Raw genomic sequence first — 15,349 nt, 5'->3', positions numbered from 1 at the left:
GTAGACTGGAGAGACTTCAGTCAGTTTTTCTCGGTATGATCAGTGATGTCAGATGAGAAGACATGTTTTTGTTTTGAGAAAAACAACGAACAGTTTTAAAATTGATCAATCGATACTCTTTTCTCAGTGCCAAAATATTAAAAAAAAACATAACAAAAAGGAATAAGTTTCATATATCTTTTGGTTTCATTGATATTTTCCCTCGAGCATATGGTTTTATCACTCAGACGTTTTGTTATTATGGATTTATTGGGGGCAATGTTTGTTCACCTAATCAACGATTTATCAAGAAAAGTTTTAAATCTATGTATACGTATTTCCAATAAAGTAGTTGTTTTGAATTACTCATTTTCGTTCAAAATGTGAAGACTCTTTTCGTGCCGTGTTCATATATTCAAAACAGTCATCTAGCATCCCTGGATATGATTTCAATGTTTACATTTGCCTGTGTTGTTTGGGGGAGGTCCATTTGAAAATCTGTAAAATCTTGCAATTACTGAATTGAATTTGATGGTTGCAGTTGAAAACATACATTGCTTATGCAATACTAGTTTAGCCGTGAAACAATTTTTGAAGATAAAGGCGGAGCAGAAGAATACCGATGCTTTCAATCAACAAGGTGAACAAACACATCAAACAAACTAGACGATTCGACTGTTTCATCGACGAGCGCGGCCAAACGGTCGTCGAGCCAGACGAGCTACTCGTCTGCTTTTAGTCGAGCTCGGCTTCTGGAATATGAAAACAAACGAGACGAACGCTCGTCTGCTCGTCTCGTTCTCTGGAATAGGGTCTATTATCTTTTTCAATCGGGACAAAATTCTCGTGTCAACATTTTTCGTTGGTACAAATTTTTACATCCCTCGGAATCAAGAACAGAATTATTCAAACTATTAAAAATGGAGGAAACTCAAGATTTGATAAGTAATTGAACCAACAAAAAAAGGTTTGTAATGTGCCGAAGAAGAACAACCTGAATCCCGGACACGGAGGAAAAATCTGTTTATCAACAGAAAAAAACAACAGGATTTCCAATTCGATTTTTCTAAACAGCATTAAACGCATCAATGTCTTACTGGGAAGATTTTATTTTCTTAGATGAGTCCAAATTTAACATCTTTGGCTCCGATAGTTGTCGTTTTGTATGGACGAAGCCAAACGATGGATTAAACGTAAAAAATCTGAAGCTAATGGTGGTGGTAGAGAGAAGGTATGGGGGGCATGTATTGGAAATTTGGTTTTCATCGATGGTGCAATGAGTCAGAATGTTTTCTCGAACATTCTGAAGGAAAGTAAGGAGAGTCAACAGAATGGGATTGAATCGGGGATTCAAGTTTTACCAAGACAATTGCAGCACAAGACACATAAAGCTCGCGCATGGTTACGTTACAATTGCTCAAAAGCTATTGATACTCCTCCACAATCTCAGTGAAAAACTATGGGAGTAATTTGAGTAGGAAATTTAGAAATCATAAAATTTCTAAAAATAGTGATTTCAATTACCACTTGATGAATGAATGAATCAATATTCCTTCCGAATACACCAGATGCTAATACCAGAACAATCGGGTTATCGGGAAGGTCATTCCTGTGAAACCGCATTGAACCTGGTGTTAGCAAAATGGAAAAAGAAATTAGAATGTAAAGATACCATCATTGCTGTTTTCTTGGATCTAAAACGCGCTTTCGAGACAATTTCTAGGCCCTTGTTGTTGAACACGATTAAGCGATTTGGAATTACGGGTACTGCATACAAATGGTTTGAAAGCTATTTGTATGACAGAACTCAGCGGACTATTTTTAATGATTTCATTTGCAGTCCCGTAGGGAATAATCTTGGAGTACCTCAGGGAAGTGTATTAGGGCCCATTTTATTTATAATGTACATTAATGAAATGCGACGAGTTTTACGATTTTGTGACATCAATCTTTTTGCAGATGATACTGTGTTATTCATTGCAGCTAATGATTTAAATCAGATTGTGCTACATTTGAATGAAGATTTACATTCTTTAAGTAGATGGTTGAAGTATAAGCAGTTAAAATTGAACATAAGTAAAACTAAATATCTTATAGTCTCGCGAAATCGCTCTAATGAAAACGTCTCTATTGTGATTGATGATGAGACTATTGATAGTGTTAGGGAAATTAAATATCTTGGAGTGATTATTGATGACAAACTCAAGTTAAACACTCACATTGACACTGTCATCAAGAAAATTGCCAAAAAGTATGGAATCTTATGTCGATTGAAAAACGATTCGACCATTCACAGCAAAATACTACTGTACAAATCAATCATCTCTCCTCATTTGGACTATTGTTCTTCCATTCTATTTTTAGCCAATGACACACAAATATCGAGGTTACAGCGCTTGCAGAATAAAATAATGCGATTGCTTCTTAACCCTTTCTTTACGAGCGTCGTCTATAGACGACATCCGCGCAACGAGCTGTGTGTACGAGCGTCGTCTTTAGACGACATGAAATTCATACTGCTCTTCGATCACACCAGCGCAATGTGCATACCCTGTTCGACGCAGTGCTCCGTACAGGGGTAGCACTTCGGCGGAGCACACTGCCGTAATGAAAGGGTTAAATGTAATAGGTTCACTTCCTCATCTTTGATGCTAGACGCTCTGCAATGGTTATCCGTGAAGCAAAGAATTAGTGCTCATTTTTAAAGTAGTTAACGGTTTGCTGCCTCGATATTTGAGTGATCGAGTTGAAAGAGGAAGTGATTTTCATAGGTATAACACTAGAAACGCGAATGAATTGAGAACACCTAATTTCTTGTCATGTGCTCCACAAAATTCGTTTTACTTCAAAGGAATAAATGTTTTCAACTCGATGCCAAGACATATAAAATGTGCAACAACACTTACAGAATTCAAGAGGCACTGTATTTCACACATTAAAGCTGTTTTTTCTTAAATTTTTTGACGAAGTTTTATACGAACGGATAATTTAGTGTGAACAGTTCATTGTAGAATTTTTATATATTTTTTTTTTTCAATGAATACTATACCTAACGAAGTTTTTTTTTAACGGATTATAGTGTGTAGAATTTGTTTTTTTTTTAATATTATTTTTCAAAAATTGTATTCATCAGTATTATGTCTGTCATGATCATGGTGATGATGGACTATTTTTATTTTTGATTTTGTTGTTTTGTTTTGTAGTAGTTAAAAAAAATAAAAGTAGTCTACAAAAGTTTGAGCCTCGCGCGCGTCGCATAGATATAAAGGATATAAAATAAAAGTTTTGTGAGGGCCAATCTAGGATTTTTTCGAGATGGAAAATTTCTCGACATCCCTGTATGAGGGTACTTATTGTCTATCCAAAATTAGGCTGACGGCTGGACTTATGCTCTGGTGAACCAATTGGGCAATCAGTTCGCTTTTTTTGTTAAACTGATTTCAAAGCTGAGGAAAAAATATTATCTTCTAGATAACTCGTCTTGCTCAAACTTTTGTAGGGTAAGGTGGCGGGACCATCATCATCATCATCAGATAACTCGTAGATAACGGCTAAAGGTAGCTAAAGACAGTTGAAATGAAAAAGGGTTCTCATACTAAACATGGAATTCTGAAATTGATCAATGTTATTTTTAGAGAAATAAAAACTGTTTTTTTCTGAAAACAGATAGCAAACATTTTCACACTCATATGACACTATGACTAAATAGAATGTTCGGTACCTAACACAGTAAAATGGATGAAATACATCAAAAAAATTCAAAAAATCTAATGCTAATGCAGAGGTATCACAACAATGTGATATGAATTTCACCCCTTCATATGAAAGCCCATGTAAGTCCAAATTATATAATTTAGTAGATTGCATAAATAGCTAAAAGATTGGTTCCTCATTTCCGTAAACTGATAGTGTATCTGGAACACTATATACACGTGACCACTTTCTCTATACATATTGTATTTAGTGCGAAGACAGTGACTGAAATAGAACTCACCACTGTTATCACGTAAGTGATGAATGCTTTCTGATTCACTTTCTTGCGCTCCTCCTATTTTTTTTCAGCGCCCGATAAGGCCCTCACTCGGTTGTGCAGTATATTGAGAGGTAAAACACCGGCATTTGTTTACAAACACCACGTGCGCCGGTTACTTTCGGTTGCCATAAATCATCACTATGTACTGACACACAGCATTCGCTCCGATCATAAGCGTGATGCTGCAATTACAAAGTCTGAAGAAGAGCAAGAATTGACCAGTTTTCATACAGCTTCTGGTATACGATCTCAACTCCAAGCTGTTTCTTGAAGTATCACTTTCTTGGGTGCCTTATCTTCTTGGTCTCTGCCGCTGCCGAGACGGTTACTACTACTTTGTTAAAAACACTATCGAAACACTTCATACGAGATATTGTTTTGCTTCTGTGGTGTTTCTGAGTTCTTCTCGGCTGTGAGGTTATAAATAGCTCCGGCATTTACGTATTCTCTGATCCAATGACACGATTTTCAAGGGCACGATAATAGCAAACCCGGCGAACACTGGCAAAGCGCGAAAGATGGATCTTATCACGGCATACAATGTGACGCCGTTCAAACCCCATGAATGGCTTATTTTCCGATGTATCTGAGCTTAGTATCGTTTCCAGCCGATTCAATTATTCACGCTTTTGAACGCAGCAAAACCATAATTAGCTTTGGTAGAATGCTAAACATAAAAATTGCACTTCATAAACACACCAGAAAAGCTCCGCGTAAACACAAACGAAACACACTCCAGCAATATTCTCAGCCCATAATCCCTAACTCATGGGAGGTGCTATGAGAAAATAACACAAAACGAACCTCGGCACAGTATTAAAAACAAAAACACTGTTGGGAGTTGCGCGGATGCTTTTTTCCCTCCGACTCATCTGCGTCGTGACCCAAAGTATGGTATAATGACCAGCCGGCTTCCAGCAAGACTTATGATTCTCAAAACTCCATGTGTGCGAGAGAAAAATGCTTTCGAAAACATCCGCTCCGGAGCTCTCTTGTCTCTCCTGCTTTTTGGTTTTCTTGTCTCGCTATTTCTTCTGCAGCATCCATCGGATCTAGACTGGACCTCGCGGAGATTCTTCGATATCTGCAGCACGCGTAACGCAGCACTCTCGCGATGGCCACTATAGGCAGCTACGAAGGATATTACTACAAGAACACAATCGCAAACGCGCTGACCACGCTACCGCGAGGAAGAGCATGTACGCGAGGCTCTATACGCAAACGCAGATAGTCCGCAACTGAGCCGCACATGCACGCGCCGGTGACTATCTGGCCGGTTAGCGTCTAGCTGTGCTGCGGATGCTTTTGGAGTGGATGTGAATTAAATTATCGGGATGAAAAAAAAAACACAAATGTTGTGGTTTTTTTAATTGCGTTTGATCAATGAAAGAATAACTTCCTAAAAATTGTTCTTCAAAGAATAATTCTGATTGTTTTTTCGGAACAACGGTTCTATTTGTGCCTATGTTAAAATTTTGTATCTAAATATTAACTAGTATACTGAAAATTGAAACATTTGACGCAAACTTGTATATACAATAATTCTCCCGGAAAAAAAGTTAGTATAGATAATGTGTAAAATAGTTTATCCACCCTTAGTAAATTTTCAAATTCCCTTTAATTTATCCATCAAAATAACACCAAAATATACTTTATGTTTTTCACTACAGGTAAAGATAAATTCAAATCAACGTCATGTGATAAGGAAGCAACCTTGATCAATTTTTGAGATCAGATGATTGAAATAAGTAAACAATAAGGCGAAAAATATCCACTTTATTCCGGATATCTACTTAATATTCTATCTGACCACCCTTGTAATGAATGACAGTTGGACACCGCCGTGACATAGTTTCATCTCATTTAGCTGTAGTTTCTGGTGCGATTTTGTTTCATTCAGTTGCAGTTACTGCAGTTATCTAAGCATAATATAATATTCAAGGAGGTTGAAGGTGTTGCTTCATATTTGCGAAAAAACAGAGTTTCGTTTTTCATTTTAAATAAAAAATATTCATCATTGGTAAAGAACAGATTTTTTGGAACGAAGTATCAACAGCCTAACCGTATTTTTTGTATTGTGAAATCATCAAAGTAAAGCTCTAACGTTAACTTCGAGATATCGGATTCGATTCCCGATCAGTCAAGGGTGGGACTGGAGTGGTAAATTTTTATTCTTAATTCTCACCTATCGATTGATGATGTTTTGACAGTCAATTCATACCTGCAGCAGAACCAATTCGTGTTATTCTGCATACTGGTTGTATATATGAGTTAAGATCCCTACAATCAGACCCATCGCCAGGTATACAACCCTAGAAGAAGGTGGGTAGTCATAGAACAAGGACTATCATTAGAAGCAGGGTAAACAAATTATTAGCAGCCTTCTATAGGAATCCGCCTGTGGTGAAACGGATAAATAATGTTTTTTGTCAGATATAAAAATGCAAAACGATGTATAATAAATTTGTTCTAGTCTAGAACTTGAACCTTTAACATGTTTCATTTAGCACATAACCTTAAGTCCTTCATATATGTGTTGTTAAATTCTCCATTTAAAAAATAAATCGTTCAGTTCAAGTAAGGCTTGAAAGATTTATAATCCGGAATCACAAAACCACAAAACCAGTTGTATCTCGGGATTGGTTGAAGGTACAAAAATATGTTTATATCAAAATGCAGATTTTTTTGTTGTTTTTTATTGTTCTTACAATTATTCCGTGACAGTTTCGATGGTTTTTTATACTTTTCTTAGGATATCTTCCATCAAATTTGGACCCTCTGTTGATCAACCTCAGCGGCCATTTTATTCCACGATCTCTTCATGTTTGCAGCATTTCGAGTCACTTTGGCACACTTCTTCAATTATCGCCTGACAATTGTCCAATATGTATCGATTGGGAGGAATTGGGGGCAATTGGGAAGATTAAGGTCTTTTTCAACGTAATCAACCTCATTGTCATTGAAGCATGTCTCGATTGTAGCGACAGCTCGCCGAATCTTTGCAAAAAATCACAGGAATTTTGGGAGTCTTAACAAACGGAAGGAGACACTTCTGCAGGCACTCTTCCCTATATATTTTGGGGGGCCATTATCATGTTTGTTGCACGAACCTTGGTTTTCTGTCCACAGCTGTCCTTGCCAAAGCAAGAACTTTCTAGAAAATTCATCAGCGAAAACGAACTTGAACTTGCAGGGGACATCTCACTTTGGCTCTACAACTGCAGACCTGCGATTTGTCCAAAATTCATCTTCACATACGTTTCACCATCCATCATCATGCATCCTTCGTCAATACCTTGTACAGCGCGGACTCGATTATATACAGTTTCTGATTCCTTTTCACTGTGTATAATCGAATCCTGTATATAATCGAGTCAAAAAAATATTTTTTATTCGTTTTTTTTGCATTTTTTTTTAATTTTTTGAATATAAAAGAGGAATTTGATTGTTAATTCATCCCCTTAAAGTCAGAAAAAACCTTTCTCACATGATAAAAATTAATTTATCCAAATTCCTTCAGGAAGTGATAGACAATCATATTTGATGAAAAAAATCCTCCTACGCATATGTTCGAATTTCAACAATGACAGAGTTAATGAACTTTTTTTTGTTTCGGACTTTGTTGCCTCTAACTGGCTCTACATTACAAAGTACGCTACGGAATACGATTCTGTTACTTTCATTTGAAAGACGAGGACATTTAGTACAGGATATAGTAGTGGCACATCTACAATTAGTTCTCTGACACCCAACTTCTATCTTTCTTTATTTGGCAGCAATGTCGATATAAACAATTCTTGATGAAAATTCAAGCAAAATCTTCAAAATTCACGATTTTTACCGCACTGTACATGTAATAACCACTTAAATTACACCTTAACGGTGAAAGGTTAAATTTCTTCGTGAAATAAGTCATATTTGAAATATAAAAAAAAAAATTTTTTTCCAAACTGTATATAATCGAGTCCAAAATTGTATAAAATCGAATCACATATAATCGAGTCTGTATATAATCGAGTCTATATATAATCGAGTTCGACCTGTAGTATGCTGTTTGGTTGCTTGCAGGCACGGAAGTTACGATAACCTCCTCGCATACGAATTCTCCGAATTGTGTTTTTTTTTGCGATGTCGTAGTTCGAGAGTCCCGAGTTTGTCTTGATTGCTCGCAATACCTTCAGCCTCAGCTTCCGATCGTAAGGTCGTAATGGAGGTTTTTCAATTTCAATTTCAATTTGCTGTCAAAAGATTTCAGATACGCCAACTACGACAGCTGCTATAAAATGAACAATGATTCTGGGTTCAGAATGTTTCAAGTTCTACTCACCCGTATCCTGAAATCCGATCGAGTTAGAATTACCCGAACGGATCGCAATTTTCCAGTCTGTAATTCTGTTTAGTCCAACGACTAAACTTCAATCAAGTTGTGCAAATGTGACAACCTTTCCACGATTTTAAAACAGAAATTATAAATGAAAATTTGCGCTTCAGTATTCAATATGTGTTCTGTGTTACAGACTATCACATTCTCGGCAAATGGGGAAATATCTTCAACAAAAATTGTGTCTGACGCAAATGCAAGGAAATTTATAGAAAAATAATTATGTTAGAGTCAGTCCTACGTCTTCTAAGTATTTGAATTCTTTGAATAATATTTGCACAATTCGATTGGACTTAAGTCGAACGTATTTCAGAATGCAAAATATCTATCCGTTCGGGTAATAATTTTAATCTTTCTACATTTAACATTTTTGCATTTTTTACATGTTTAACATACATTAAATTAAGAAAATGATTTTTATTCTTTACTTCTGTCGGCGGTCTTCGTCTATGGTACTCTATTCCTCTGTATGTCATAGATCCCATCTCCAGAGATTCGTTTGATCTTCAGCAAAGAATGGTTTGTTTTATTGTTTATCGAATGACAATGCACACCGTTATTTGCGGCAGCATACACAGCAAACACACTTTAGTTCAAATCGTTTCATTCGTGCTATTTTAACGATCATATTCTATCAATTTTATAAATTGTTCAAATTTTCAAACACATACACAAACACAAACACATAAGATAAATTAGTTATTTTATTATTCAAAAAACCAGCTTATTCACTAGAAATAATTTATATGGTAATACAACGTTTACCAGGTCAGCTAGTCGAATTGAGTGAATAAATGAAAAAAGAAACACATTCCCATACGTTTTTCTGTGTGTAGGTATCCTCGACCGTCGTAAGGCCTAGGAGTTGAATCCAACTTGAGAAAATCGTGCTCGCTTTTAGCAGCCAGCACGGAAGTCCATCATCTTGTCTAAATATTTATTTTGTATCCCCGAAACACGAACGTTATACATCACATGGTCGGTGTTCAGTCAGTTCGGACTAAACAAACAATCAAGTATTTCTTAACCTACATTCATCTTTTATAAGATCACACCTATGTTATAAACAGCCAAGTTTATGGCATAAATTTATTTTGTCTGATCAGCAAAAACTGAGAATATTATGCTGTCAGAGTGAACCAAGTGCATACAACCAGAAAATGGAAGGAATTTCCAATAAAATGCTAGATTTCTTCGCATCAGAAAATTATTCCCTTAGTCTTTCAATGAAACTCATATTGAAACACATGTATTTACATTGACAAGTCATAGTTATTGAAAAGTTGATCGGATATAGTATTATATCTTGTTCATACACAGTGGACCAAGTGCCAGGAAGTAAAAAATCCAACCGTAGTCTTCCATTGACGGCAAGTGCTCCTTTTCTTAATCACCCTAACCCGTTTGTTGATGAAACTTTTTTTTTAGAAAATCGAGAATTGTACTTGACAATACAAACTAATCGATTATTTTTGGTAAGTAAAATACTGTGTCAAGTCCTAAAACCGGTTTGTTTTATTGGATATATTGTTGTTTAGTGGAGGAAATTCTACATTTTAAAATCCACGTCGACTGCGCACTGAATGATATCATAATTTAATTTTTCAGTCATTGTGGACCAAGTCTCTGATTTTTTTTGGTTCAGTCTCAGTGGATCAAGTACACATAGCCAGCCGTAGAACCCTCTTGATTAACCTTAAGGGGGTATTCTAGTGGAGAGACACGAATTTCGGATGTTTTCCGAGCTCGGTAAAAATAAAACAAAGAGTATTTTATTATCCATTATATCATTATTTGTTCATCTATCTTTTAACAATAAAACAAAAATTGAACGGAAAAAAATATTTATAACTAGAATAGTTACAAGCTGATGAAGTGAAGGGGTTCAAAAAAAGTTGTGCCATGGCGTACTCGATTCCAGCCCTTCTGGTTATCTGAAACAAAAAAATCGATCAGATTCTGAATCAGTAAAGATACCGCTATCGCGTGAACCTCGGACGGGTCAAAAACATGTTTTTTTTTGGCAAAATGGCGGCCGTATGAAAAACAAAATGTGGTTTGAAACGTTTTTTCTTACGTTTTCCGATTTTGACGTAGGACTACGTCTTTCATTTCTGTACCGGGATGTAAGTTCAAAGTTTCGAAAACGAAAGAGTGACGCTGGAGTGCAAGGTTTTGCACGTTAATATCTCTTTATCGGCTGAATGGAGCTGTATAATAATCACAGAATGGAGCTGTATAATAATCACAATCACTATAATAATCACTTCAATCCAATTGACGAATTTACGCAAAGCTGAATCAGTTCATGCGACACCTACATTAGAGTTCAGAATCACAAAAGTGGTGATGTTTGTTTATTCTACGCACTGAAAAGCAAGATTCGATCGTGATTATTCATTTTATTATTTCATTATTTATTTATTTAAATTTATTTCAACCATTAAATGTCTTCAGTATATGGTAAGAAAGTTAGGGCTTTGTATATTTTTGATGATTTCAACACGCGATTGGACCAAAGTCATTGATAATCTCCGGATATTTTGAGTTTGATGATGCATACAGGTTATGAATACTGTGGATAATGGTGATAAAATCGATATCATATTAAGTTGGATTATATAATTGATAATGTAAGGGCCGATACATGAAGGATTTGCAGTATTTTTAGCGCAACACATGCTACTCATCGTTTATCTAGTTGAAAAAAATTGAAGTTACAACACTTATGCCAAGCCATTCTTCAAAATATACATACCACATTGTAAAATGGCGATCTTCCAACCTTTTTAGCGTAGAAAGAATACATGAAACCGGGAAATTTGAAGATAAATTCTGATTTTTCTAAAAAATTTGAACGACCAAAAAAACAAAACATCATCATTTTACTCGCTGCGCCATCTGGTTGTAAATCTAACGTAAATTCGTCAATAACATCATGTTTTTGTTCTGCTTTCACATGGAGCAATCATGAAAAATTGCCACATCACGATAAAAAAGAAATGAATTTTATGCAAGGTTATATGAACTTTATTTCGTTTTCACCGTGAAGTGGCGCCCTCAGTTTCTATTCTGCGTATGGAGTGATCATGAAAAATCTCATGTTATTCTCACGATAGCAAAAATGAATCATGTACCAAACATCTTCAGTTGCTTTTACAAGGCCACTCAAATTCCATCGGTTCTTTTTGGGATCACCAACAAGTTCGAAAGAGTTGAATTGTATGTTAATGACAATTCCATACTTATACTCATCCAACCACAAACTAACAAGACAAACTTTCAGCAATCTTTCAAAATATCCATTCATTCATTCATTTATAATTGATTCAGAAGCAATTTCAAATAAATGATTGCCGAGCCAACGGTAGTCCTACGTCTACCTTGCGGTTATATCACAGATATAACCCACTTCTTGTTTTTTAAAAATAGAAAAATTTAAAAAGCATCATTTTTTAGAGATTTATGCGATAGAGATGTCTGCAGATTGACATTTGAATTAGACATGAATCAGTTCAGTAGAACTTGAGATTTCGCGTACGCCAGTTTGAAAAAACTAGTTTCGAGAAAAACGCATTTAAAGTTAATTGTTAAAAAAATGGCCGTAGCAGTTGGATCACCACATCACTAAAAAGGCTCTAACTCGGTGAATAATGGGATTTTCAATAAGTCCTTTCTAGTGTATATTCTTGAATGCCCAATGTACAGAAATATAAAGGAACAAATTTTTAATTTTTTTTTTCAAATTTCTAGACTAGAATACTGCCTAAAAGTGTGTTTTTCTTTGTAATAATATAACTACACGAACTTGTTAAAGAGTCCCTAAGGGCTGTAGAAAAACAATTGGGGAGATTGACTGAAAGCTACTAAAACTACACACCTTCTAACTTTGAGTTCGATTTACTCGAAATCAAAGTTATGTTGCTTAGTCTGGTCCGATTGAACACCAAGCACATGATTCATGGTAGCATTGACTAGTCGAGTAAGTTTATCAGGACAGATGTTTTCGTTTTCGTGCATGACGTGTAATAGCTGTTCTCGTGATTGACTTCGGAATAGGATTCGATACAGTATTTTGCAGGAGGCGATAGTTACAACACTCCAGCTGTCGCCATTCTTGTACGAGGGCAGTCCGATTAGTACTTAGCCTGCAAAAAAAAACAAAAATTTTGGAAAAGTGGCGATTTATTTCTCCTTTTAGCCTTTTAGCTCGATACACTTGACCCAGCGATGCCCCCACTTCTTCAATTCATCTGAAAAATACGTTTTCTCGAGGTCTGCAAAGTAGGCATCCGTGGCGACAATGACCTCTTCATTCGACTCAAATTTCTGCCCGGCGAATGACTTTTTCAAGTTTGGAATCAAAAAAAGTCGCACGGGGCCAAATCTGGAGAATACGGTGGATGGTGCAGCAGTTCGTAGTGCAATTCGACCAATTTGGTCGTGGCGACGGCGGAATTTCCATTTTTTTCCATTTTTCTCAAATCCGCGGACACGCCTGTTTCCACATACGGTCAAAACAAAACTACGAGTCCGATTCGGCTGAAATTTAGACAGTAGCTGTTTACGAGAATGTACTACACGATGAGTAATCTCTCTTACAATACTGACACCATCGGGCGATGAGGCTAAGTACTCATCGGACCGCCCTCGTATATGGACCGCGTGGGAGTCGAGGGCTGGTACCCAGTCATCTTCTATTAGCGCACCTAAGTCAGTTTCATTTCCGTTTCCGTTTCCGATTTGTTACTTCGCTATTCAGGTGTTCATCGGAGTACTGTTTCCATTTGTCAATCACATCACTTTTTTCATAAACAGATTCCTCTGCACATTCTTGCATATGAAGGCTTGCGGCACATAGCCTTCGCGGGATTGGTTAATCTTCCCGTAGAACTTCCACGTATTATTGGTACGGTACATTTCTCCTGTTTCTACATGATCAAGGTACATCTGTTGGCGCTTGTTCGTCCTAGAATCATGGTCATGTCGTTCCGTGCCCCATTTGCTTGGACAAGTTGTAAGGAAAACATGTTTGCAGTTCTACATGTTGTGCTTCCAATCTTAAGATTGAATCTTCGTCGATTGCTAAGCCTCGATTTAAAAAAAAACGATTTGCCTTTGGATCGATTTGGTTTCCTGGATGCATCTATTGCATTAACACTAGCTTTCCACGCCGCATGAATGATCTGTTCCGAATGCTAGTCTACCATCTGGACACTATCCCAATCGATCTTCGCCTGAAAACAGTATAGGTGTCATGTCTAGGCTTAACAACTATTCTTCTTCTTCTTAAATGGCACTACTGTTCCTAGAGGAACTTCGCCGTCTCAACGTAGTATTACTTGCGTCATTTTTACTAGTACTCAGTACTAAGCTATACGAGATTTAGTTGAATATGAATAAGATTTTTTCATCGGAGAACGGTATATATTTTAACATAATTTACCCGTTCTAAAGAACATTATTTCTAGATTTTTGGGTGCTTCCTAATTCCATCATCTCAACAAGTCCTTCACCGTTTCTGCAAATGTGTGTTTTTCAGATTTTATGAAAGAGACCGAGGACTATCGCGCTGAAATTTTCGAGAAGCCACATCATCCATTGATTTTCAAGTGTCTTATATCTGAGATGCTTGTGTTCCTTCTAAGGCCTCCTTACATCAAAAATATTTACTTCTGTGATTCTACAACACTCTTCATGACTCTGATTTTCCACCGTTTTACGTCCTTCAGAAAAAAATATACTTGTTGAAATTTCTAATTACAAAACAACCGCGGGCAGAGTAAAACAGTTGTATGATATTCGTGTACTTTCGTATTAGCGTCACCGGAGCCGAAATACAATAGATAGCAATTACTTAACCGGGCAAACGTATGCCATCCGACGCTTGCTGACGCTCGGTCGGACCTAAGACGATCCTTTCTCCTACGTTTCAAACCAACCGGGCAATCGATGGAACACAGGTTTGCTTGCGAAAGGCCGCCGCCTCCGACGGCGGGTCGGCGGCCGACTCGGATTGCGTCGCCTCGGCGGCTTACGGCCGCCTCTGTTCCTTATCCTTGATTGATGGGGACTACATCCCCATTACGTTGACCTCAGAATAAATTTAATTAAGAAAAAACAATTCATAATGAAAATTGCGCTCCGGTGGCGTTTAACATTAAATCCCAAATACGCATTCTCGTAGCACTAAAAAATGACAAAACACTGCGAACAACAAGGCAACAACAATACACATAATATTTGAATGACAGTGCGAACAATAAAAATGCTATCTATTATATTTCGGCTCCGGTGACGCAAATACGAAAGTACCGATATTCGATGCCATAATCTGCTAGTAACATCGATCAATTTCAAGCACTGATTTTATTGTGTGGAATGTTGAGAACCCACGATAAATAATTTTCTCAACATTTCAACTAAATTTTAAAAAAAATTAAATTGTTATTAAATTGTTGCAACATTATTCCACTACAGTCACCTTTACATGCACGCATTCAAGAAGTTATCAGGTAGGTATGTTATCACGAAAGATAAAATAATCTGAAAGTACTGACAATGCATTTAGCTCCTCATGTCAACCGCGTCAATTTCCCCACTAAAGTATTCTTTTCGCTTATCACCACTATAGAGAAACTCTTTACGCCTTATCTCTTCAGCCTCAACTATAGTAACGCCATAGCGGAAAAGAAGCGTAAACGGCATTCTTCGGATAATTATGTTCGCAGGAGTGGACTCTATCTCAGATGAGAATCTCGTCAGCCGAACGCAATTATATTGTAATGTCACAAGCTACTTATCGATGCAGCCTACACCGCCAGGATGCTGCATCAATAATTTTCTTCTTCGGACGAAGCTCATAATTAATAACAACAACAGCAGCAACAACAACAACAACATGACGTGAACTCCTGTTCTTCGGATACATTCGATTGGTGCGTATTGTAATCAGA

General features: G+C 36.8%; 1 protein-coding gene across 1 annotated transcript in view; it reads right to left on the bottom strand.

Moving 5' to 3' along the window:
• The window catches only part of LOC129775206 (ecdysone 20-monooxygenase), an 88,462-nt gene extending 83,221 nt beyond the window's left edge, over window positions 1-5,241 (bottom strand). Inside the window, exon 1 of the mRNA XM_055779601.1 lies at window positions 3,974-5,241. The gene's annotated coding sequence lies outside the window, so the exon portion shown is untranslated. The remainder of the gene's footprint in view (window positions 1-3,973) is intronic.
• Window positions 5,242-15,349: the final 10,108 nt, after the last annotated feature.

The sequence above is a fragment of the Toxorhynchites rutilus genome, chromosome 3 (genome assembly GCF_029784135.1).
Source record: "Toxorhynchites rutilus septentrionalis strain SRP chromosome 3, ASM2978413v1, whole genome shotgun sequence".
NCBI lineage: Eukaryota > Metazoa > Arthropoda > Insecta > Diptera > Culicidae > Toxorhynchites > Toxorhynchites rutilus.
The sequence above is the reverse complement of the archived record's forward strand: the minus strand, read 5'-3'. Positions and strand labels throughout refer to the sequence as shown.